This window comes from Callorhinchus milii, unplaced genomic scaffold (assembly GCF_018977255.1).
Source record: "Callorhinchus milii isolate IMCB2004 unplaced genomic scaffold, IMCB_Cmil_1.0 Scaffold3, whole genome shotgun sequence".
Taxonomy (NCBI): domain Eukaryota; kingdom Metazoa; phylum Chordata; class Chondrichthyes; order Chimaeriformes; family Callorhinchidae; genus Callorhinchus; species Callorhinchus milii.
Genome location: NW_024704744.1, coordinates 53,899,023 through 53,923,517, shown reverse-complemented (window position 1 = coordinate 53,923,517; position 24,495 = coordinate 53,899,023). Strand labels below are relative to the sequence as shown.

At 40.1% G+C, this 24,495-nt stretch overlaps 1 protein-coding gene across 4 annotated transcripts in view; it reads right to left on the bottom strand.

Annotated features, from left to right (window-relative positions):
* The window catches only part of acoxl (acyl-CoA oxidase-like), a 164,705-nt gene that overhangs the window by 101,848 nt on the left and 38,362 nt on the right, over nucleotides 1–24,495 (bottom strand). The window lies entirely within an intron of this gene.

Here is a 24,495-nt window from a genome sequence, read left to right as displayed (position 1 = left end):
GTGTGGCGTAATGGATGATTAATACAACTAGTGCAAAGAAATAAATCTAAGTGGTTTTGGTAGGAAACTGAATATAATACAAAAATACTAAGTTACATTTGTAAAGCGCCTTTCACGTCGGGAGAACTTAGGTGGGATAGAGAATGGGACTCAGGTGCATGCAGGACTTAGACAAGATTATACGATTTATAAAGATAAGACTTATGTGAGATTTACTGTACTGCACGTAACAATGGAAAGTCCCACCAAGATGCAAAAATTGATAAGACTATGAATCACTATTTAACAAGCAAGTCTTTTTTAATAATTACCTTTTATTAACGTTCACTTGATGCAGGATAGATTACAATAAGATTAGCGTCATCTTCTTTACATTACCTTCCAACAATCTGTTTAGGTGTGACAGCAATGTTCCATTTATAACTTATTTTTTTTAGCGTAATTTTCAGTTGTTTTAGATACAAACCCGTTTGCTCAGCTAAAGTGGGGGAAAATGAGGTTTTAGAATTGGATTAATTCCTTTTCACACCCTATGTTATTATCAATAATTCTCATATACAGCACAGGTTCAGGTAGTTAGAGTTCTACTTCTACTGTTCTGATAAATATATCTGGAAGCATGTATTTACAAAGAAGGGAATGAACAGCTTAAACAGATTCCCAGGAAGGGTGATAGAGCCTGGGTTATTGGACCTATCAGAAAAAAAAGCTTGTGTTGGATAGGCTATATAGGATTGTTTGTGGAAGGTTAGCAATGTTTTACTTATGTGCTGAATATTTCTTTTTTATATACACAGTGTATATAAAAAGTACTTCAGCTTTTCAAACCTCAAAAACCAGAGATTCAGTTCTGAAATGTGTCATTGCAGTTGATACGGTTGATATACATCAAAAAGCACGACCTTAAGATTACAGCTTAAAACGTACGATAAAAGTAAAAAAGTTTGCAGAGATGTATAAAACAAACAAACATCCAAAAGGTTACTGCAAGGGCTGCCCCTGATTGATAAGGCAAGAAAAGAAAAAGAATCTTGCATTTTTATTGCATCCTATCATATCAAATCATCTAAACACCCTTCATAGGTAATTACTGCCAAGTATAGTGACTGTTTTTGTAGGCAAACACAAAGCAATGCCTCACAAATAGCTATGAAGGGAATGACCAATTTTATTGGGGGATTTTGGCCAGAACATTGGAAGAAATGTCCTTCCCTTTTCGAATCATAATAATCCTTGCATTTTGTTTTGCATCTTGATATAGCATCTTATCATCTCATTGAGATGTCTCAAAGCACTTCAAAGGATATACTGCAAAGTGGATTTTACTGTGTATTTTGTGGACGAAAACAACAGCCAATTGTGTATAGCAATATCTCACAAACAGCCATGGAGCGAGTGATCAATTTTATTTGAGGGATTGGTCGCCAAAACACCGGGAGAAACACCCTTCTCCTTTCAAATTGTGCCATGGGATCTTTAATGTCTACCTGAAGAAATAGGCAAGGTAATGCTGTGAAAAAGCATAGCAAAAGGCTTTATGAGCCTTCATGAGATGTTTTGCTCATGAATGTTTAATAACTGGATGCAGTCGAGTGTATCATTTGTTTTCTTAGCAACTGCTAAACAGAGGCAGTGTGAAGGCACTGTCACAGCATGAAGTAACTCTATGCCGTTAACTACTCCATTCCCCAGTCACATATATGTGTGTTTGTTTACGGAAGCTGCTCCCATGAGAAGAACAAATAGTTGCAGAAAGCTTCCTTCTAAAATGGCTTTCACAGGCCTTAAGGCAGTTAAGAACATGGAGTGGAAGCTGAACTATGACTAGCTGCCAGGTGCCAACATTCCCTGGTGCCCACAGGAAGAAATGCCCAAATGCCTGTGCGACAGTACCTGGGCATTGGTTAGTGTCTTCAGGCGAGGCGAGCCGGGATAAAACGATGAAGAGAAAAGGAATATCACAGATCCTTAAAGAACTGATCACTCGTTGCTCACAGCAAAACTTTGTATGAACATTTCAAGAGAAGATTCTGACAGGTTAACCCCCACTATTATTAAACAGCAAAAAATTCACCAGAAAAAATGTAGTCTCGTTGCAGTAAAACGGTGCCCTGCATTTCAGATCCATAAAATCCCAAACCGGGTAAAAAAAAGAGGCATTTTTGGCTTCATTGAGCATGCACACAACTGGCGATAAAATATTAAAAAATGGCCGACTTTCAGGTCATTTTCAGTTTTGTGCACATGCGCAAAGCAGGTAGTGACTTTGGCAATGAAATAATGATCTGGAAGTCTTTTTTTTAAGTGTAGGAAGCTAAAATGGTCCAGTTCTGGTTCATTACTCATTAGGGCTTCTCTTACGCTAAAAAACACTTTCAGATCATCATTTCATTGCCAACTACCAGCTTTGCACATGCACAGCAAAGTAGGAAGTGACATTGTCATAGTGACCAAGAAGTTGGCTATTTTGGGTGTGAAGTTGGCCAGTGTATAGGAAACTGTGTGCACGTGTAAATGACAGATTCCTTGACGCAAACCCATAAGAAGCAAATTCTCACTATAGTGAAGCGGGATTCGAAATGGCTCAGGCCCTTTTACACAGCAGTGAATGGTGCAACTGTCATGGTTACCCTATTCTTGGGAGTCTTTTGTAATGTGTAAATAATATGTATATATAACTATGTATTATTTAAGGGAAATGCGGAGGCCTGCCCATTTAAATAGGACCTGTAAGGTTCCATGTTGCAGAAGCTTCTTGCAGCAGAGTTAGCAAACAGACTACACAAGTTTACAATAAAGGAATAGATTCAGGGCTGCCTGATTGACAGTCAGCTGACAAGCACTAGCAAGCAGCCTGAAGGGCTGGGAAGAAACCCTTGTATTCCCATCATACGTTGGGCACAGCCACACGCCAATATAAAGCAATGCTCTGTGCTCCTCGTGGTTACTAACTAATGGTGGTTATCTTGTACGTACTGACGTGTACAGGACTACTGTACAGTCAGGGTTAGTTTTCATATTTCTTTACTAATGTAGTATTGTGCTGCCAGTTGTTATAGTTATGTGTGATTGTTATATTTGCTCCCATTGTTGTATATCTTAAATTGTTGTGTTCCTTATATGCAAGGTAGCCTACCGTTGCTCGGTTTTAATAAAGAGCTATTGGATGTATTCTCGAGTTTCTGTAGTATTCTAGACAAGAAAAGAAGTAAGCACTTCAGAGGGTAGTTGCCAATATCGGAGGTCTACTAGTGCGAGCAGACTCTGATTAGACATTCCAGTTACCGGGCATTGGGATTAACTGGGAATACCTGTCTGTGTGTGACTCTGACATGGTTGAGTCTCCTTTGAAATAGGAGCTCATACCGACAGGGTTAGGAGAGAAGCAGAGGCCACTCAGTACAAAAGCTTCAATAAAATTTGCACATATATCAAGGGGTGAGAACCGGCGCACGGCATACTTTTGAACAATATTTCATTCTTATTTGTCAGGAATTGAAACATAGATCCCTCTGCATATCAAAGGCCCAGCAAGTTGAGCCCAATAGTATTATTATTGTTATTATTATTATTATTAATGGAGCACTCAAACATAGAAACAGAAATTAAAGCACAGGAAGAGGCCCTTGGGCCAAATCGAGCCTATGCTGATACTATCTCTCCATTGGAGCTATCACTGTCATCCATTTCCCTGCCCCCCCCCCACCCTCTCTCTCTCTCTGGGCCAATTTATTTAGACTCTCTTCACAAACTTTAAAATGTTGTTATGATCTCAGGCTCAAAAGTTATTTGTGGCTAAGCATTCTAAGCCTGAAATTCAAACTATCTTAAGCCTGAAACACAATTTTTTCTTAACATTTTAAAGGTTGAGAAAAATTGTAGAAAACCCTTAAATTTAGTCTTAATTTGCAAGCCGTTCTTCTAAGGACTAAGAAGAACCAAATTTTGCAATATGACTGAATTCAGCAATTTTGCACAATTCTGCCCAATCCTACATTTAAAAACCATCCACAAATTAAGACTAAAATTTCATACTTTCTGAGTCCAAATAACCCCTGCATTGGAAATGTTTCTTCTAACCTGAGGGGCTGCAAAGGTGTTGGAATTACAGTGGAATTGGATGTACAGTCAGTCATAAACACTTGTTAATGCACCTTTGGGAGGAAACTGTGGAATCCAAGGAGGCAGCAAAGCTTTTACAAACAGATCTCAATAGGGTATGCATATGGGCTGATAAATGGCAAACGAAGTTCAATACAGATAATGCGAAATACTGTGTATAGGAAGTAAGAACAGGAAACACATGGACTCTATAGATGGGATTCAACTTGCTAAGGGGGAAGCTGAAAGGGATCTACGGGTGTCAGTTCACTTATCACAGAACAAAATAATGTGAGACAGCAATAAACATGGCAAACAGGAAGCTGAGCTATATTGCTAAATCTGCTGAAATTCAAATCCCCACAAGTTACATTCAAGCTATATAGTGCTCTGGTCAGGTCACACCTAGAGTACAGCACACAGTTCTAGTCGCTAGGGACTGCAAAGCCTGGTTAATAACAAGTATTGATCTACAGTGCAATTGGAAATACGGGGCCCAGAGCCAGTGCAAAGGAGAACAATGAGGAAGATCCCCAGTGTTAGAGGAATGAAAATAATGATTAGACAAGATAGGACTCTTGAAAAGAGAATTCTCAGAGGGGGCCTTAAAGAGGTTTTCAATATTTTAAATGGGATTGAAAAAGTAAATCAAGAATAATACTTTCAGATGCACTAAAACAGCAGAACAAGAGGACATAGGTTTGGGTTACAAAGAGCAATTTGAAGACAGACACAAGGAAATATTTACCCTATTTACCCAGAGGATAATTAACAACTGGAACAGGTTACCCGAAAAACAGCTTGATGCTGTGATGGGAGGATAGGAGGGTGGATATTCTGGAAGATGAGATCAAATGGACTAAAGGGCCTTCTTCATCCTAACCTCTCTCTTTACCTCTGCTGTGTTGACTAGACATATTTAGAAAATGTGGTGCTTTGATTGTTCTCAAAATGTTTAATGGTTTAACGATCAGCCATAGACGGCAATGGACATTGCCATCACACTCTCCTATTTGACAGTATCCACAGCTGTGTGTCCACGACTCTTCTTTTCAGTTCACCCTGTACAAGGTCTCTCCACTACCCACTAAAACCCCCAACAAATAGCCAAACACTTCTATTCAGACAAGATCATCTCTACAATACAGCACTGTTCATTCATCCTCTAAACTGTTCAAAATTTGATAATCCAGCAGCAGGTTTCAAAATAAATCCATCAAAATCAAAACGATACCAACTGTGAATGCCTGATCCCCGAATCTTATCACCCTGCGTCACATACCAGGCTGTTACACCGCATACACAAAACAAACCATCAACACACCCGACCTCACTGAAAAACACGTCACCCACAGATAGAGCTGCACAATATATTGTTTTACAAAGTATTCAGTACACTCCTACACATTTTTGCAAAGAAGCTTTGAAAGCTGGGCTGTCTGTTTATTAACCAAAACTGACCAGTACTTATAATAATAATCCTTACATTTGGTATAGCTCCTGTAGCTCAGTGGTTAGAGCACTCACTTTGCAAGTGAGAGACCTGGGTTCAATTCCAGGCAGGGTGAAACCTTGGGCATGTTTCCTTACTCCACACGCCTAATAATAATCCCCCCAAAAACCAAAAACAATAATTAAATTGGTCATTTTCAATCTACGACTGTTTGTGGGACATTGCTGTGCGCAATTGGCTGCCGCGTTCGCCCACAAATATACAGTCAATTCACTTTACAGTGTGTTCTGTGAAGCGCTTTGGGACGTCCTCCCGACGTGAAAAGCGCTATATCAAATGCAAGGATTATTATTATTATTATTTCAGGTCAAGAGTACATCACAAAGCGCTTCACAGGATTTACTGTAAAGTGGAGTGACTGTGTGTTATGTGGGAGAATGCTTGCATTTTATAGCAAATGTTACCAACTTACCTTTCAATGTAAACATTTATCTGAAGCAGACCATAACTCGGTGGTCGAAATGATTCAGGAGTTTTTTTTAAAATGAAAAAAAGTATCAAACATAATCTAACTCTAGGGTAGATCAGAATGAGGACACAGCTAATGGCTTTAACCATCCCCCGTGATCTTATTCTTTTAAAATTTGAGCCACATGTGGGAACTGAGAAGGGAATGCGTTTGATTTTGTATTTGAATTGCAAACAGCAAAGTTCTCAAAGGAGCAGGCAAACAAAACACATCATCAAAGCAGCAGTGGTTTACTTAACTGCTGCAGAATGAATTTATGGAGCTTTTCAAGAGTAAAATTATAAACTTTCCATATTCTACTGAGTATCAAAGTCACACCAAAGTGGAAAATGGGGTTTCACACCTTCTGCCCAACAACACATGAATGGCCAATATTAATAGATCTGAGAAGTGAGGGGAGAAACTGTTAAATCTGTAAGTAGGTTATTTATTAATCCACTTCAACACAATATAAAAATTAGTTCTGAGCTTCTTTTGTTGTGTTGTGTGTGCGTGTGAATGGCACAGAACTGACTGCTTGAGATGGGAGCAGGGGAGGAGGACCAACCTTCTCTTGGTTCTAAATATTAAACACTGGAATGAATAAAAACTGTGATTTCTCCTCCCAAGCAGTGTTTACATGGTGTGCTATGAGTCCACCACATTCAGTAAGATTAAATTAAACTACTGCAGTACAAATCACCTGATATAATCATGGGGTTGAAAGTGCAGTAATTTTTGTTTTGGTCAGCGGGTGACACTTGGGGAAATCGATCACCATTCTGAAGAGTATCCATCCAGACAGAGTTCTATATATTGACGAAGGTTTTGTAAATCTTGAATCCTGCTGATAACTGGATGTGCATTACACTGACTGCAGAATTCCTGTTCCTATGTCCCCAGAAGATTGGACTGGAGCAGAGTTTCAGTGCTGGCATTTAGCATGTTCGGTTAGCGGTAGGATTTGATAGTTACAAATTCTTTGTCAAACCTGTCTCAATTAATAATACTCCTTTGCAGATATAACTTATCCTCTCCAGACCACCGAGTTATGGTCTGCTGAATCTCAGGAATAGACATCCATAGGTACTTAGCCAAAACAACCATTCTTTATGTGTGAGTCGAGATAGTGGCAGGGTATACGACTGGGTGAAGGAGGGAGGGAAGTCATAGCTAATCCCATTCCCAACGTAACACACAGATCAGGAATGTGGCCTGATTTTCCTCCATAGTCCAAAGAGGCAAATTTTAGCGGCATTCCACCAGAGATCAATGTAGCTGACATAGACCAGGATGTAAATTTGCACACCTCAGGTCTGCTTAGTGCTGCACTGGGTGGTGCCTTTACCTGGGCTATCAGGAGCCAAATACAATATAATTTATAAAGCACCTTTCGGGTCAGGAGGATGTCTCAGCATTCTACACTTTGGTCTGGGTACCCTGAAATACAACACAATGAAACTGCATCTTCATTACAGGTTGTGCTGAACTACTAAGAAATTCTCTGTAACGTTTCTGAATGGCAACATCAGTAGCCGTTTATTTCAAGGCTTTGGTCTCGTGGTTTATAACTGGACCCTTTGATGAGTTGTAAATGCACTAGTCTCTCATTTTTTAAAGCATCAACTGTAAGCTTAATTCATCATTTTTAATTTCAGGTTAAATTTCTTTGTGTACTTGAGTTGGTTATTGCCATTTTTCTCTTTTGTTGTCCTGCTAATTTTTCTGACTCAACTTTTATTTTCAAACTTTTATTTTCTTTAGAGCCATTGCTGCAAACCTTTCCTCTTCCTTTTTGTATGACTGTCTCCATAAGGTTCCAGCTAGGTCTTTCTCCAGCTCTTCACCGTTGTCCTACAATCTTCCATCTCAGACACCTTCCAGCTCCTCCCTTTGACCCAACAATCGCTAATCTGCTAACGCTCTTTGAGACACTATTCTGTGTGAAGGGCGCGAAATGAATGCAGGCTGTTGTCTTGATTTTACGCATCAAACCAGGAAGAACCACCACAATTTTACATTTATATAATGACTTTCATTTCAGAAGGACACCTCAAGCACTTGACTGGGAACCCGTGCATTTTGTTACCTCTCTAATTCTCTATCTGTTAATCCCTATGAGACTTTTTGTGTAAATTAAGCTATGAAAATTAAGTAGCTCTGCTGGAGAAAATGCCGGGCCTATATTACTAATACGACATGTCAAGCGATTGCCAGGATAGTGGAAGGCGAACTAGATAATAATAATAATAATCCTTGCATTTGATATAGTGCTTTTCACGTCTTCTAGACGTCTCAAAGTGCTTCACAGAATATACTGTAAAGTGAATTGACTGTATATTTGTGGGCGAACGCGGCAGCCAATTGCGCACAGCAATGTCCCACAAACAGTCGTGGATTGAAGTGACTAATTTATTATTGTTTTGTTTTGGAGGGATTATTATTAGGCGTGTGGAGTAAGGAAACTTGCCCAAGGTTTCGCCCTCTGCCTGGAAATGAACTCAGGTCTCTCGCTTGCAAAGTGAGTGCTCTAACCACTGAGCTACAGGACTGCAGATGGACCTTGGTCTTCTTTCGCCAAGCAAATTCTTATGCTCTTATCTTCTATAGCAACTGGTTCAAAGTGTAAAACAGCCCCAACACGCGTGCTGCTCAAGCAAAACTGATGTAATGTTGGGGCCCATGAGTACGCGGCCTGGGGTTGTACCTACCTCAAGCGAGGACTGGTTTGTATAGGCCAGCAAGAGCCAGAAGCATTTTGCTGGTGTATGGGCTGAGACTGTCAGCGTCCAAAAGAAAAAGTATAAGCTACCCCCACCAGGAAGCTCACATTGTGCTTCATATTGCCATGGAGATGGGGGGGAAGGGGAAGGGGAAATCTTCAGAAACTATCTCTGTGATGGTCCAGTTAACCAATGGCACAAGTCCAGAGTACGATTGGCAATAAACTGCCAATTTAAATGCACAGTCAGTTCCAATACACAGACTGAGCTTCTCCTTATTTGCTATGTACAGGCCGACCTCAAAATAAAGTGCTCTGTAATTTTATTGTTGTTTGGTATAGAGGGTACACCGCTGGCTGTGACTCAATGGCTTTGTTATGCCTGGGAAGGGCGTAGATGTCAACCCGAGGACCCAGACGAGTTGAATGGTGGACATTTTCTGCGTGCTTTGTTATAATGTGACATCTGAGTTTAGGACCTAAACCAAAATGGCAGAATGTGGGGGAGGGGGGGGGAGAGACCTATGTGTAGGAGAGTGCCAGTGACTTAACTCTATGCCCGAAGTTCCCCTGCTGGAACCACCTGGAGAAGCACAGGCCGTAGACACTTAAATTTGTGCTGACTTTGTTGAACTACCCTGGGCAGCACTGAGCTACAATTGAATCAGTGCCCCTGGAATAGGAGAAGGAAAGAAAATAAATCAGCCAGAGTTCGTACCCTTTCCTTATTTGCAATCGCCCCCCACCTCTCCACACCCCCCGGGCTGGAAGGGATGTGTGAGGATGTTGGAAGAGGACAGGATTAGGGTTGGCTGTGAATCTATCTGCAGTTGAATAATCAATACTTACTGTCAAGCCTCACACATGAAGAATGGCCAGTTAGACAAGGCGTCAAAGACCTAATGAATACAGCATTGGAAAAGGGAGGAGAGGGTTGGGGTGGGAAGCAGAGAGGAGGAGGGGAGGAAATGAGAAGACAGGGAAGGAGAAGAAAAGCAAGGAAGAGAGATAATAATAATAATCCTTGCATTTGATATACTGCCTTATCAAGTCTTCAAGACGTTTCAAAGCGTTTCAAAGAATATTCTGTAAAGTGTAGTGACTGTGTATTTTTGTGGGCGAAACGCGGCAGCCAATTGTGCACAGCAATTGTGATAGCAGTAGAAAGGAATTGTTTAAAATATCATCTGTTTTTTCTTGTGAACTAATTTCATGATTTCCAAACAAAGAAATTGTAGTAAGCTATACGCAAATATCAAAACAATCGACATGCTTGACTTGTGCAGACTACAATATACCTAATAACATTAAAACCACACCACCATGCAGAGCATCTCAACAGCTTTTGTTGACGTTGTCATTTTATTCCAAATACGCAAAAAGGACGTAGACAGGATCTGGGTCCCCGCAAGTCAAAATACAGACCATCAGTTTCCTCTGTCTGTACTTGGTAACCTTCTTCTGTGGCTGCTCTGTCACCGCTCCTGCCCCCAGATACCAGTGACTTCCTTCAATTCCACTGCATGTTTATGTCAAAGTTTCTAATCTCCACAATACACCGCATTCAGCGCTGGAACAGGGCCAAATACATGGTCACGGAGCTGCTCCTTTTCCACCTATTTCTTACAGCGTTAAGTCGAAACCAATTTAAAATTTCATCACTTCCAAATCACTCAGCATCTCCGATCCGGCTCTTAAACTCTCAAACAGTGTGGCCAACTTTTCCAACCTCAAGGGCCTCCACACACAATTATGAAATGACACTCAATTCAGATAATATTTTTGAGCAATGTTTTAACCTTCCTGTCATTTCAGAAACAAATTTTAAATTCCTTGCTCTTTAGAATGAATTATAATTTTGAAAAATATTTATTTTTCTACACCTGTGGATACCATAAAAAAGAACTACTTAATGTTAAGCAACCTTACATCCTACAGTCTTTCCCAGGGCTATCTTTTCATGCTGCCTAGGGAATTTTTTTTCTTTTTAAGTATTTATGAAAGGAATCTGACAGTCACAAAGTTGTCACAGCTCCTCCAATGGGCAAATGGGTAACAGCATCACTGAATGCAACATGAAGTTGTGCAGATCTGAGGCCTGAAATTCTATCTAGTTTGAAGAGGATGTAGAGCAGATTTACAATGATCCAAGCATGAGGGACTATAATTATGTGGAGAGATGAGAGAGGCTGGGATTATTCTTTTTGGAGCAGAGAAGGTTGAGGGGAGATTTAATAGATGTTCAAAATTATGAGGGGTTTTGATAAAATAGAGAGACTGTTTCCTCTTGCGGGTCGGTCAGTAACCAGAGGTCACAGATTTATTTTAATTGACAAAAGAACTTGAGGGGAGATGAGGCGATATTGTTTTACCCAGAGTTGTTAGGGTCTAGAATGCACTGCCTGAAAGGGTGGTGGAAGTAGATTCGATAGTAGCTTTCAAAAGGGAATTGTATAGGTACTTAAAAAGGAAAAAAAAATGCAGTGCTATGGGATAAGAGCAGGGGAGTGGGCCTAGTTGGTAGCTCATTCAAAGAGCCGGCACAGGCACAACGGGCAGAATGGCTTCCTTCTGTGCTGTAAGATTATATGATTCTATGAATTAACACTGAATTTCAGAAGTTGTAAATAAAATGGTCTTACAGGATGAAACCAGGTGAATTTGAGGCTTCAGATGGGGAGGAGTTGTCTAGCACATACTGTTCGCTAATCCTAAAAAGCCTTTTATTCCATACCATTTCTCATAAGCACAGACATAAAGTTTGCTAGTGCTCGCAAACAATACATGGTGGGCTCAAAGGTCAAAGACTGAATTTCCAATCTTTACAACTGGCCTCAGGAAAAAAAATTGTACACTTTATCGGGATACAATATATTGTTTGGTACACAACATAATGTGACTGCCAGGACGGTGGAAGGCGAACTGGATGGACCTAGGTCTCCTTTCACCTCGTAAGTTCTTATGTTCTAATATAAATTCACATTGAGGACCAACTTATGCTGATTGCTATCAAGACAGCGATGAACAAATTACAATCACTACATATCAGTCTTGGCAAGTAACCGCCTTCCTCCACTCCATACTCGGCTCCGGCTGTACATTTCCCCAAGTGCAGCAGAAACCCTTGTGCATGCGTTTGTCACCTCCTGCCTGGATTACTCAAACCCACACCTCACCGGTCTCCCCAGTTCCACCATTCAAAAAATCCACCTCATTCAGAACTCTGCTGCCCGCATACTTACCCGGACCAAACTCCATACCCACATCTCTTGTCAGGTTCCACTGGCTCCCCATTACTGAACGACTTCAAGATCCTCACACTCATGTTCAAATCCATTCACTCCATGGCACCTCCCTAACTCTCCGACCTCCTCACTCCCCAATCCACCACACTGCACCTCCGCTCGACTGGCACCAGCCTCCTGCTTGTCCCTCGCGCTCTCCACTCCACCATTGGAGGTCGCACTTTCAGTCACTACACCCCAAAACTCTGGAACACTCTCCCTCAATCCCTCCGCCTTTGTCCCCTCTCTCCCCTTTTTCACGTTCCGCCTAAAAACGTCTTTTTAGACCATGCTTACGGTCACCTTCCCCACCCCAGCCTCGGATCAGGCTCTACCATTGTTAAGCGTTCTGAGACATTACCCTGCGCGGAGGGCGCTATGTTAGTACAAGTTGTTGTTGTTGTAACCTATTATTCAGTTTATATATGAATTACCAGGAAGCACCTCAAGTTATAATGCTTTTAAAAGTTTTACAGACGTATGCATTTTTTATAAACATTTGCTTCATAAAATTAAGTATTAAGTAATTTCTTTTTCTTTTCTATTAAAGATCATAGCTTTTTTTTGCAAGCAATGCAATTCTGAATGGGATGTAAAAGCATGTTTGTTTAAAATAGCAAAAGGCACCCCACCTTTAACCCTCAGAACAAAAACATCTAGATGTTAGATACATATCTGGTACAATGTTCACACAGACAGGATTCCCTCGCTTTGCGTACTCCTACACAGTTTTTGGTGTTGCATGAGATATTTGGTATCAGAAGAATATAAAATGTGAAAGTTGAAATGTGGTTTCTGTTTTTGAACCATCAGTCTAAAATGCATGCAAAGAAGGTAATTTTGGAATTTATAGTCATAAGATGCAACTGTGATTGTGACCTACATGCAATAAATACATATAGAATATTTAATTTTCCAATACAACTTTTTCTATTGTATTTTATGAAACAGCATGTTGAAAGACAATTGAAAACTGACAATTTGACAAAATTTTGTGTTTTTCAAATAACTCATTTCAAATAAGCAGCAGGCTGTCAACCTACTATGAGAGTTAGCTTCTATTTTGAATTCATGCTTCAGTGATTGTGCCACATTTTATTGAGAATATAGTTAAAGATAAAGGATTTCTGCACAAAAGACCAGCACAATGACTATCATGTATTACATTCACTGCTCAAATATAATGCTTTATAATCATTCTATGAACCCTTTCATCCACAAAAAAATCCTCTACACTTCACAGGAACTTTGTGAACCGCTTTCCAGATGTTTGACAAGGATTATTTACTGTTATTATCAAAAGATATGTTCTAAATCTAAGACCATTGCTATCACACTTGACTCAAGTATACAGAAAGTATATATTCATCTGAAAAAGAACTACCGAGGCCTGGTAAACAAAACTGTGATAAATTTTACACATCTGACAAAACCGACTACTGTACTACCGTCGCTTTTTCACACTTTGAATCTTCACTTAGCTAAAAGTTAATATAAACTCATGCATTCTCATCATCTTAAAACCAATGCCACGCAAGAGTTACCCAATGAGGGTTCATAATACATCAGCCAGTGACAATTGTATAAAATTAGCGTCAAATTAATGAGACAAAATAATCCTTGCATTTAATACAGCGCCTTATCACGTCTTCAAGACGTCTCAAAGCGCTTCAAAGAATACACTGTAAAGTGAATTGACTGTATATTTTGTGGCCGAAAGTGTGATAAAGTGAGTGATAAGGTGAAATACTTTCCGGGGGCCGGGGTTGAGGAATGAAAACCAGAACACCTTTTCTGTTTTTCCAGCACAGCAGCCAGTGCCATTGGCAGAGATCACTGATCAACACAGGAATAGACATTCAGACCATCAACTCTATTCTTCCATTTTCAAATTATGACAGATCTTTTAATTCCATTTCCCCACCTATACTGCATATCCCTAACTTCTGATGTATTTATTGAATTCTCTTTTAAAAGTCCTCTTGTCAGTCAGGTAATGGCTTGTTTTCTTGCTGTATTATTCCATTCAATTCTATGTAAAGTGTATGGAGAGTGGTCGCTGGCTGGTGGGTGAGTATACTGACTTGAACAAATAATTTATGGATAATTATGGATTTACATTTTACAGAAAGTAGGTTCACAATTCAGGGAGTCTGTAAATTTACACTACGTCAAGTGGTGACATGAGAATTCAGTAGCAGAGGAAGGGATGAAATAAAAGTTGTTGAAAACAGATTAGAAATACGAAACAGGCTGGTAATACCTTTGGTTCGGTTTCAGAAAGAAACAAACTGATCGAAACTTTCAGAAAAAACACTTCCTTAAAGACTAACTTTTCAACGGAAATAATACACAACATTTGGTAAAAAGAGGACAGCAGTTCTCTCTTACTTGCCTAGCGTTGCCATGTAGGCTGAGCGCAATGGATTGTCTTTTCAAATAAAAAAATTCAAATTAAGTCACGTTTCTCACAAGTTCCCTTCTTGTGAAATTGCAGTCTGGGTTTGCTTATTTGATAAGTTCAGATGGCTTATGCCATGTTGCACTGATTGTTCTTTCATGGTCATCGTCCTTTATTCAAAGAGTTCACAATCTAGGACTTTGGGCAACTTCATATGCTCCCCTTCATTTAAAATACTATGCTTTTATTACTATTCTTTACAAATGTAACTTTGTATTGTATTGTTGTTGTAGGTATAGCAACCAAATCCAGATTTCTCCCTTAGGGAGAGCGAAAGATGGCACGGTTACTTTTTTTACACACAGATCAGAGACACCTCAGATATGAACAGTCACCCACTTGGTCAGCCACAGAATAACGTATGCCAGTGAGGGTATAAAGAGAGTGAGAATTACCATCTCAACAAAACCTTGGATAAAAATGGGTCCTTTTACTAGGAGTGTGTTTTAATGGAGGGATCTGCCCACAATGAAATGACTTGCTTGTTTGTTTGCAATATAGTGTTCACTGTGGGCAGATTCATTGTGAGATGACCTTTAAATATGTTAAGTCTAATATCATATCATTGCTCTCCACAAGGGATATGAAGAGACTTAACCTTTGGTGCAGATCAGGAGATGGCTTTTGTGGTCTTAGAATACATTAACAAATGCATCAATTGCAAGTCCCGGTATGTTCCATCAATTATCTATTGTACATTAAGACGACCCTCTATAGAATACAATATCTGGATTTGGTTACTGTACCTCCAACAAGAATAGTAATAAGAGTAAGGTATTTTAAATAAAGGGGAGCGTATGAATTGGTAACAATGGAAATAATGTACACTGAAATTAGACCACAAAAATGGGTAAGGGTACAATGTCAATCAAGGAAACTGTGAAAAAGAACAAAGGTTGAACCCTCTCAAAAGCTTATGGAGTAGTGGAACAAACTTATTTTCAATTTGTCTTTGTGTACAGGGTAATTAAAGGCAATGGAAAAATTTAGTCTGAAACTTAAGTGTATCCCTAAAGAACTATACAAGGACTCTGAACTCATATATTTGGTTATAAACATCCTCTCGAGTTGGTCTATGGTTTACAGAGCCTTTAGACTTCAAAACACATGTGGCTAGCAACAACCTGTAAGATAAATGACAAATGTTTTTTTTCTGCACCACAAGCCCCCGGCACCTGCAGCACACTCTGCCATTTACTTTTTTGTAAACGTTTTAATGTTCTTTATGTTAAAGAAAAAGTCAATGACTGCTTCAGACCAAATGCTGCCTTTGAGAAATGTTGATCATCTTAATCTTAGTGCAACTATTACGTAATGAATAATTAGTGTTTATGAATGTATGAAATTGAGGTTGTATGATCTCTCTGGAGTAAGAAAGAGAATTCAAAAGAAGAGATTTAGAAGAGAGAATAGTTATCATAATAGTAATTCTTGCATTGGTAATACTTTCAGGTCAAGGAACTTCTCAAAGGGTTTACTGTATAGTGACTGTGGTATTTATAGCAAATGCAGCAGCTAATCTGTACACAGCAATGTCCCACTAACTGCCATGAAGTGGCACTAACGGACGTGGAATCCTGTAGCTCAGTGGTTAGAGCACTTGCCTCGCAAGTGGGAGACCTGGGTTTGATTCCCAGCAGCGGAAAATATTGGGCAAGTTTCCTTGCTCCACACGCCTCTGTTATAATAATAATACTTGCATTTGATATAGCGCTTTTCACATCTTCTAGACATCTCAAAGCGCTTCACAGAATAGACTGTAAAGTGAATGACTGTATATTTGTGGGCGAAGCCCGGCAGCCAATTGCGCACAGCAATGTCCCACAAACAATCGTGGATTGAAAATGACCAATTTATTATTGTTTTGTTTTGGAGGGATTATTATCAGGCGTGTGGAGTAAGGAAACTTGCCCAAGGTTTTGTCCTGACTTGAATTGAATCCAGGTGTCTCACTTGCAAGGCGAGTGCTCTAACCACTGAGCTACAGGACTCTACTTATTTAGCAGTAAGTAGGAACCCGGTTGGTAGTTGAACACTTTTATGGGGATAATAATCCTTCAAAATACAAACAATAATAATTTGGTCACTCAATCCGCGACTGTTTGTGGGGCACTACTGTGTGCAATTGGCCGCCGTGCTTCGCCCAAAATATAGTCAATTCACTTTACAGTATATTCTGTGAAACGCTTTGAGACATCTAGACGACATCTCAATTTGCTTCACAGAATATCCGCTTTTGTCCTCCTGTTTGTTTTTTAATCTTTAAGCCAGTAATAGAACAAAACATGGTCACTTTATTACTCAAAATCTCTTCCTTGTTTAATCAATGCTGGAGCCTATTTTTTTTGGAAAAACTAAGACACGAGTGATTTTCCAGGAATTTTTCAAATTAGAAATTATAAATGAAAATAAACCATGCACAGGTATTTTCTGGCTCTGCATTTAATGCATTCTGACATTGAGGCATTTAACTACATGAAAGGCATAGTTGTGGTAGTGCAAGTTTGTGTTGACTGGAATGGTTGTGCTGCAAATCGGCTCCATTGCTTTTTTAAATTAATAAGGACTAACACATTTTTCTTCGTATTAAAAGTGCATCAAATAACTTGATTTGAGGGATTATGTGCACTGTACATAATTTTTTCAAAATATTGTTATTCCCAGGGGGACAGAACAACACCGGTGCTTTTCTTCAATGTAATGAATTTGGGACTGGACAGTATCATTCTGGTAGATAACTAGTAATACTATGACTTCCCACAAATTCACAACTAACTGTTCAGCTCCACTCAATAGCTGCATTAAACACTCTCTGACACTGCATGGAAAGAACAGCATGTGCGGTTTTGTGTATTTTCTTGAATAAAGTGTAAACTACAATCTCTATCAGAACATACTACTGAATATCACCACCTCAAATGAATACCCGTAAGAACAAACCAAAAATCACAACCGTCAATTATCAAATAACATTGACAAACTTGGACTCTGGAATTCTACCAAGACTATTTTGATTTAAGATTTGAGTGGGCTCAGAATTGAGGAAAATTCTTAAACTTGATCTTAATTTGCAAGCTGGTTTTCCGCAGTACTTAGAAAGAAACAGGTTCCATACCATGTTTGAATTTAAGAATTTATCACAATTCTAAATAATCTTCAATTTTAACACCAAAATGGTCTAAGACTAGGTGGAATTTCAGGCCTGTTGAATCTTACCACAACTCTCATTACACTACTGACCATTCAGCTAAGGTGATTAATATAAAATTACACCATCGCTTTTAGTTCACACTCATCGCCCACAAAATATAGTCAATCCGCTTTACAGTACATCCTGTGAAGCGCTTTGAGACATCTCGACAATGTGACCAGGCGCTATATCAAATCCAAGGATTATTATTATTCCTCTGCTAACAGACCAGAGTTGGGCAAATCCTGACAGAGTAAAATTTTTGTTGGAACAACATTCAACCACCCCCCTCCATTCCTGTGTTATTTGGATATTTTGTAGGCATATTCAGTGTCGTTTAGCAGATAATAATTTAGGTACTGTGCTTGTAATATCTAATCTTATACTGACATTGAACAGAATTCACTCAAACTTGCAACACAAGATAAGCTTTCAAGATGAAACCGTACTGGAGTTTCAGACAGACAACGGAGGCGGGGAGTTTTTCTTTCTTTCTGAAGGACTTTTCTCGCAGCACATTTTCCAGTCTAGCTTTCTTGAATTGTATTGTTGGTGCAAAATAAAGTCAAGTTCACTGGCAGATAAATAATAAGCTGTCAACAAACTTCACAGCACGAATAAGAAAGGGCAAGGCAAACCAAAGAGCACCAATCTGAGGCTAGGTCCATGTCTGTAGATCTTATCGAGTTTAGTTTTACCCTTTTCTTTCCACACCAGACAGCCCCTCCCCCTGCCCACAGCTTGGAAAAGCACCCAAGTCTATTAAAAGATAATGGGGTTGAAAAGTGCTTACCATGGAGCAGTGGCATTCATGGCATTTCCACATTGGATAAAAAGCCTCAAGATTTAGTTGTCTCCTGCAGGGAATCCCATCAAGGTCACTCCAACCCACAAGATTTCAACTGCAAGATAATCTCAGGTTGCTCCTCCGCTGGCTGCCAATGCTATTCTGTAAATAGACTTAAATAGACTGGTAGGTATGAGTCTAGATGATACCTTCCCCATAACTCCTTCCAATGCAAATCCCAATAGAGATCACAAAATGGATGCAAGGAAATCTCCAGGCCATGAGCTGGTGTCTTATTGTTCCATGGCTCATACTGGGAGCATAGCACATGGTGCATCACGATCCAGTCTATGTTATATGGGAGCAAAATGCAAGTAGGAATTTTAGCGTAGTCAAAAACACACACCAATTCATACAAATGCAGAGAGAAGCTAGTACAACAACAACAATGTTGTTTTAGCAGGACACCTGACACTTCCTTACTCCTGCTGCTGGGAAGGAAACTGCCAATGACTAGGCCTTCAGCTAAAACTATCCATTGGATCTGATCTTCTCTCTTCCTCCCTTTACAAGCTTCAAACAGTGTAGCTGCCCTATAAAGGGCACAAGCACAGCTGCTGAGTGTTTAGTGGGCTGCCATTTTTACTGTCATCATGAGCTTTCTGTGTTCTTCACGTCAAATGTTAGAGACCTAGAACAAACAATGGCAACAATTTGTACACAGTGAATCAAAAGTCCTTACTCACAGGTCTATATGAGATGCTGAAACTTCATACCATGCAGACGTTTACATATATCAACTCGGTGAAAAAAAAGTTCACAAATGTAATGAAAGAAATCTCCTGTAATAGCAGCACACTCTCTACAAAAATCATTTTGAAGAAAACATAATGAATAATTAAAAACTCTTGAGTAAGGACTTCTGATTCACCCTGCATAGTGCCTTTCTCATAGAACAAACTCCTCAAACTTTCACAATGGAGAATCATCGAGCTGAGAGGATAGGAGGGAGAGATTGAAGGCGCTGGCTAACCACGATCAAGGAGGATTTTTTAAATAAAGGATTTGAAGCCAGTGAGTGAAAGCAGGTCCAACTCAAAGGGATATTGGAAGGGCATTTCAGAGAGTCAGCTTGATAGCTAAAGGATATCATTCCCACTGATGGTGGGTCAGAGTGAGTAGAAATTTAGCAGTAAATGCCCAATCTGAATTTACTTTCTTGAGGAAAAGTTTTATTCAGACCAAATGTTATTTGAAACTATTATAGAGGAGAGAAACCCATGCCGCTTTGTCTTTTTAGTCCTTACTCAGAACCGTGAAATTAACTCAACTTGAACTTGTCTATGCATACTTCTCTACCACAACAGACCCTTTTTAATAAAGACCTCCTTTGAACATCCAATCATAAAAGAAAATAAATGCAGATAAATAGCTTTTCTTTGCATCAATGTGGTCTTCAGTTTAATTTAAGTCTGAGTTATAAGAGAAGTTATCATGGCAATCTGCCAACCACACACGATAAATTGTCATCGGTTCTCAAGAAGATACAATATGATCACTTTGTAAAATACAAAAGATATCAGCAAAGTATTCACACTACAATGCCATGTACTGAGAGTCAGGCGTGCAGTTGCATCTCTAAGATTCCAGGAGGGCAAGTATCTGATCTCCACTGAGCTTCTCTAGGATGGTGGGGAATAAAAGCTGGAAATTTCCTCTGAAACAAACAGGCAGTACATGAGCGCCTCCTTGCAGCTGGGTGAAGACTGATGCTGGTAATATTAATAATCCTTGCATTTGATATAGCTACTTATCACATCTTCGAGACGTCTCAAAGGGCTTCACAGAATATATTCTAAAGTGAATTGACTGTATATTTTATGGGTGAAACGTGGCAGCCAATTGTGCACAGCAGTTTCCTACGAACAGCTGTGGATTGAGAGACCAAATATTTTTGAAGGAATTATTACCCTGGAAAAGCAATCCACCAATCGATTAACAATCGGCTTCCCATTTGCTGCTAGGTAAACAAGAGGCATGTGGAATAAGGAAACTTGCCCAACATTTCGATTTGCCGGGAATCAAACCCAGGTCTCTCGCTTGTGAGGCAAGTGCTCTAACCACGGAGCTACAGAACTCCACTTGGTAATCCTGTAGAGTGCTAGTGTACCAACCCAGTGCACTGCAGATATACATGCCTACGATTCCCAATGTTACAACCATAGCTATGCTTTGCAAGAAGGTGCCGAGCCAAGGCAGCTACTGGGCAGCACTGCCACAGCACAGATCCTTTGCCTCACCTACGGAAACTCCCTCCCTCCACAAGGTGCAGATCACCCAGAACTGTGCAGCTCGTGTCCTTTCCTGCACCAGGCTCCATGACCCCATCATCTCCACCCTCGTCCGACTCCACATCCCTCAGAGGACAGAATTCAAAATCCCCATCCTCACTTTCAAGGCCCTCCACGGCCTTTCCCCCTCCTACATCGCTGAACTACTAACCCCCTATCAACCTGTCCGCTCCCTCCGTTCAGCAGGCTCCGGCCTGATCCACGTCTCCCACCCAACTCGCCCTACCATCAGCGGCCGGCCTTTCAGCCTCTCTGCCCCCACCCTTTGGAACTCCATCCCACAATCCCTTCGTCTTGCTCCCTCCCTTGCCTCATTGAAGGCATGACTCAAGATCTTCTTTTCGACCATGTCTTCAGCTGCCCACCTACCTCTCTGCCCTCCCTCATCCCAATCTTGACCCCCCCCCCACACCTGATCCCCGACTGCTCAGCGCCTTTCCCGATGTGAAAGGCACTTTATAAATGTAATTTTGTTGTTGTTGCTTGTCCTGCCTCTCTCAGCAACGCACTTTGCGAGACACACATTAACAGAAAGGGAGAGAAGGTCAACATTTCTATATGAAACAAAATTGTGTGTGAAAGAAAATCTTGGGTTAGCAGTGGTCTTGCCCACTGAGTTGGGAGAAAATTAGAAACAGCGTTTAAAAAAANGTTGACAATGGAAGGAAAAAGAATTTCCCCAGCAGCAGGACTTTCTCAAAAGAGAAAGAAGGTGCAAGAGCTTGCAGTCGACATCAAAGGTTACCTTTTGTTTGGTTTGTTTGTTTTTCCGCCTACACAGTACCCAATGGAAAGTTGGTTTTCTTAGTTAATTGGGGTTTTATGATGAAAGCACATCCTTCACATGGTGTAGATACATTTTGTATAGATACATTTTGTATCTATAAAGAAAGAGCTGTTAGATGAGCATAGAATTTAGCATAAAAATAGTTGTAGGTTTAGATGCAAAACTCATTACACGCATCCTTACCCCGACAAAAACTATGTTCATCAGACCCATCCCCGCCAGGCTTCCTATCTCCCAGCGGATCAACTGAAAGTCCTTCACCTACAAATCCCTTCATCTCCTCTCACCTCCTTACTTCTATAATCTCCAGCTCCCTCCGCTCAGCAAAGTTGGGGCTGCTGCACATTCCCCATCCTCTCTACTGCACCACTGGTGGCTTAGCCTTCATACACATTGCCTTCACTTTCTGGATCTTTGTCTCTCCCCTTCTCTATACATCTTCAAAAGCTGCTGAAAGACTGACCTCTATGACTGTGCTTTCAGTCACCTGCCTCCTCTCCCCACTCTACCTCCTCTGCTCAGTTTCTGCCACCATCTCTGTAAAGCGTTCTTGGATTTTATTCTATGTGAAGGACACTAAATAGGTGCAACTGTTGTGGTTATAGGTGATACAGATATTGTGCAGAGGACTGAGGCACTAACATGCCACATCACATACAAGGTACCAAAGGTGGGCTGAGATCAGAGTCAATTTGTTTTGGAAAACAGAAAACACAAAAAGAAAAAAAGTTGGATTAAACATCCAAAAGTACATCATAAGCACCTATTGTCAAGATACCTTAACTGTAACCCCCAACATGAATCAGAAACATCAGGACCAGGAGAAAAAGGGAGACAATTGGATCAAAAAAGTGTAAGGTTACATAGTAACATTAACTGTGTCTGGGGACTGTGAAGAACAAATCCCTTGGCTGGTTCATATAGTCTCTTATAGCCCTTCTGATAGGTTTTAATTGAAAAGCAATTGTATTTTTGGAGCCCAAGTAAATGAAGTTGCTCAGTTTGGTAAGCAGCAGCAGTAAAAATAGAATTGTTTCTACCAGTTTGAGAACACCCTATCTCCAAAGTCCTGAAATCACAAAAACAAGAACACTGTATTGTTAACATGTGGTGTAAACAGACTGGGTCACGGGCAGCAGCAAGATAAGATAATTATCTGCATTCATGAGACAGACCATAACTTGCTTGTGTGAAGGCAGTTCTGAGCTATCCTGGCAGCCTCCCTCAAGGAGATAGTTATCACCTCTCACTCCTGGCTAATCTGTTCATTACAAAACCAATACCAGGAGAGAATATGGAAATTTCTCGGTCTTAAAACACTTTTTTTTAATAATCTAGAATTAATTCACGACTCCATCTGGTTCTAAGGTAATTCTTGTATATTTTGTTAAAACAAAAAGCATCCACAATTCACAAAATATATTTCAAATTTGTCTAAACCAACTATCAGTTTGATCTCACAGCAAGAATGTCTATCACAATCGGAGGAAGCACCATCACCGTTCAATGCCTCGGGCAGAACTTTGTCGATAAAGAGTGTGTGGGACAGAATAATTTGTACATTGTCCAGTTGTTCAAAAAAATGATATCTTAGCAGCACTGGTTCATATTAGCACTGGCAAATATCACAGTACACTGGTCCATCTAAGAGAACCCTTCCTGCTATTACTGCAGTTCGCAGGAAATGAGAACATGTCTATTCACCCCCCACCCATATCCCTACAAATTACTCCTTCTTTTTGTATTGAACCTGTGGTTCCATCTTGAAAGTTAATATGGATTCTGCCCTGACTACCACACCCGGCCAAGTATTCCACATCCTAATAACTCTCATGGTAAAAATATTCTTTCAGATTTCTCTTTCCTAATTCCCATAAATCAATAACCTCAAGTCACTGACTCCCTGACCAGTAGAAACACGTTCGTTCTCCCAATTCTCCCAGTAAACTCCTGGTAACTCATCACTCCAAGGGAAAAGGGCTCAGTGACAAGTTATCTGGAGTGGCGAGTTAGGCATATGTATAATTACATAAATAAATGTCGGAATATTGGCCGGAATATTGACAGTACGATGACTTAAGTGGTAGAGGCAAGTTAAGCCTGGGTTGAGTTATCAGGAGTTTTCTGTACATCAAACCCCCTCAATCAGGTCTCAACTCAACCTCCTTGTTCCAGTCAAAACAAACCCTGTTTCAGCACGTTAAACCACTCACCTCAGCACTATCATAGTTAGAGTTCACAAAATTCTAACCAGTCTTATAATGGGGCGTGATTGCCTGCAGAAAACGATATTGATGCCCTAGTGACCGGGGAAGTTGGACACCTTTAAGTGAGGAGGAAGCTGGCCAGTCTGAGACCTCAAGCCAACAGGTCATAATAGGTCATCTGGCATATAAGCGAAAAAAACATTACAAAAGGGTAGCTAATATCAAGGTTCCACTGTATAAGATAAGCATCACCTCTTTGGTTTTACATTGTATGCCCCGATTTATAAAAACTAAGATCTCAGCTTTCTTCACAGAGCTTTGTCCACCTGCCTTCCCAGCTTTAAACAATTATGTACGTTAACCTCTCGGTCTTTATGCTCTTCTATTCTTTAAAATGTTACTATTTAGCATCTGTTGCCTTTTCTTGGGGTTGAGATTGCATGGACTACATAGAAACTGTAAATTTAGATTGGTTAGTTGGGCAGCCATTTAAGAAAGGGAGACTATATTTCCATGGGATGATTGGGGCTTTCTTTTGAGATATAGCTGTATTGTCTAACTCTAACACATGGAAAGTGCTGTATGTATCCACCTGTTCTGAGCAGATTGTCTCAATGTAGGAAATTGGATCATTTTCACAATTA